We start from the raw sequence: 3,214 nt of genomic DNA, 5'->3' as shown, positions 1-3,214 counted from the left end.
ACAATCTGTCAATTTCCCATTTGGGAAGGTGAAGATGTAGCTCTCTGCTTCCCTGCCCCCACCACACTCTCAACAATTAAATGACAGTCTCAGTTGGCTCCACATTCAGTGTTTGCACCATTACAAACATGCAAATAACATTTGCAGGTGAGACTCAGAAAAAAAAAACCCGATACCTTCTTATCTCTGGCATAGCTTCTTGCTTTCCCTGGAGGTTTTTTCCATTTGCTTAATTTTCACATTCATTTAGGAAAAATAACTATTGAAAGAAAGCTTTTTAAAGAATCTTTAGGCTCTGCAGGTATTTTATCAGTTTCATCTTTCTGACAAGTCTGTTCTGTGTCTCCTGACTACCCAGATGGAATTCCACTCTTGACTCTCAGAGCCCGTTATCTTCCTGTTTCTTGGTTTACCCCCTCGGTTTGGTGGAGCACATCCTTGAGATGCTTTCTGAGAAAGGGGACAAGAGATGAAAGTTTTAAAAAATCTGACACCCATGAAACTCTTTATCCATCTTCATGCTTAAGCGATGGGTACAGAATTTAGATGAGTATAGAAATATGTTGGCAATGATCTTCCTTCAACATTTTGAGATTTGCTGTTTTCCATTATTATTATCATGGCAGCATTTAGAACTAGCCCAAAATGTAGCAGGTGGAAACAATAAGTAGGTTGAAAGAGTAACAACAAGCATGTCTCTTGTGGGCCAGGAATTTAGGAGTGACTTAGCTGGTTGGTTCAGTTTAGGGTCACTCATGAGACTGCAGTAAAGCTGTCCCTAGTGCTGAGGGTCAGCTTCCAAGATGATTCAGTCACGGGACTAGCAAATTACGGAGGCAGTTATCAGGAGGACCCATTTCCTCCCCAAGTGGACCTCTCCATAGAGATTGTTCTCACTCATGGTGGCTGACTTCCCCCTGAACAAGTGATCCAGAAGAGAGCTAGGTGGACTCTGCTATGCCTCGAACGCCTCACCACACATAACATACCATCATTTTAGCCGTGTCCTATGTTGCGGTTCAGTCACTAAGTTGTGTCCAACTCTTAGTGACCCCCTGGACTGCAGCACGCCAGGCTCCTCTATCCTCCACTATCTCCTGAAGTTTGCTGCAATTCATGTCTATACATGAGTCAGTGAAGCTATCTAACCATCCTCTTCATCCTCTGTCACCTCTTTCTCCTTTTGCCTTCAGTCTTTGCCAGCATCTGGTGTTTTCCATTAAGTCAGCTCTTCACATCAGGTGGCCAAAGTTGGAGCTTCAGCCTGGGTCCTTCCACTGACTATTCAGGGTTGATATGCTTTAGGACTGACTGGTTTGATCAGTGTGGAAGAGTTCTACACGTGAGGATGTGAATATCCCAATATGGAACTCACTGGAGTTTGGCTTCTAGTTTCCAGTGTTGCTTTGAGAGCTTCGGGATCACTTATATCCTGATCTCTTGTGTGTGATCTGCTGTTTCCCCTCTGCTTCCCTTTCTATCTCACAATATGTAGAACATAGTTTTTCTCTCTACTGTGTTGAAATAACATGTGTAAAATTCTATTCTCATCTCTTGTTCTGGGCACTTGGGTGACATTTTCTTTTTTTTTTTTTTGGGGGGGTGACATTTTCAATCAATAAACTTGCATTATCTTCTGGGAAATTTCCTTATGTTACTTTGTTTATAATTTCTTTTCTTCTGTTTTCTTTGTTGTCTTTTCCTTGAATTTCTGTTTTTCAGTCTTTGACATACTGTATAGGACTTCTTACGAATGAATATTGTTTGTTTGTTTGTTTAGTTTTTTATATTTTTGCCACACTGTGGGGCCTGTGGAATCTTAGTTCCCCAACTAGGAATCGAAAAACCGCATCCCCTACATTGGAAGCTCGGAGTCTTAACCACTGGACCACCAGGTAAATCCTCATATGAGACTCTTTGCTGGTTTTTTTGTTTTTTTTCATTTCTTTTTAAACTCTATTTTCTGGAATAGTTCTTCAGTTTATCTTCCAAACATTTTATTGAGTTTTTTGTTTCTATCATATTTTTATTTCCCCAAACTATGTTTTGTTCTCTGAATGCTCTTGTTAAACAGCATCCTGTGCTCGCCTCTTGTTCTGGTCCTCTTCCTTTGAAAATAATGATTGCTTCCTTTTAGTTTTGGACATTGCCCGCTCACTGATGCTTTCTGTTTTGCTGTGGTTGGTTGGTTGGTTGATATTTTTTTGGTCTTTCTCATGTATGAGGTTTTCCTCAGTAGTCATTGAATGTTCTGCTCATATGTAAGACTGGGGACTAAAATGCTAATTGGAAACTCTGAGCATGTGACAGGGACTTGTCAGTGACCTTCACTGTGGATGACATGCTGAGCCATTTGCTTGTAGAACCCTCAAGTCAGCATCTCTAGATCTTTCCTCCTGACCTCTTCACTCTTCCCGGGGAAAAGAGAGAAGGCTGGTGGCTGCCAGGTTCTAGGAGCTGAGTCTGAGAAAGGCTGGTCTGTCTGCATAGAGCCCTTGTTTTCTGTCAGGCCCTGCCATCCTCGGCAGGACCTGGGACTCTCCAAACCTTTTCTCCAAGGATGCACGCATGTGTGCTAAGGGCTTCAGTCATGTCCGACTGTGTGTGACCCTGTGGACTGCAGCCTGCTAAGCTCCTTTGTCCATGGGATTCTCCAGACAAGAACACTGGAATGGGTAGCCATGGTCTCCTCCCAACCCAGGCATCTTCCCAACCCCGGGATTAAACCTGTGTCTCTTACGTCTCCTGCTTTGACGTGTATCCTCCAAGAATAAGTTGCCTGCTTCTGCTGGGGTTGGGAGACAGGAAGCAAGGATTGGCAAGATGCTTAATTGTGTCCAGAAGGACTTGGGGCCACAAATTCCTGATTTCACTGCCAGCTCAGGGTTGCTTCCTGGAGCATCATTTCCACCTGTCCATATGTTTCTCCAGCTTCCTAAATGCCAATTCCACATCCTCTCCCATGTTCCCCATCATTGTGGACTCGTGTTTTTAAAGCTCCCCTCTTCTCTCTGCCAGGAGGGAAAGGTAGATGCCTGAGTGCCTCCCCCATGTCCACCTAGAAGCACTGTCCTCAGGACTCCGAGTGACCTCGGAAGTCACACACTCCTGGGGAACCCCAGAGGTCACGGGTGAAGAAGACAGAGCTAGCATTTGTTCCCAGGCCTGGCCGTCACCCAACCCCTGGCTCCTGCAGCACCCTGCCCTCCCTGCC

Source organism: Cervus canadensis, chromosome 13 (assembly GCF_019320065.1).
Source record: "Cervus canadensis isolate Bull #8, Minnesota chromosome 13, ASM1932006v1, whole genome shotgun sequence".
NCBI classification, from domain to species: domain Eukaryota; kingdom Metazoa; phylum Chordata; class Mammalia; order Artiodactyla; family Cervidae; genus Cervus; species Cervus canadensis.
Note: the sequence above shows the minus strand (reverse complement) of the source record.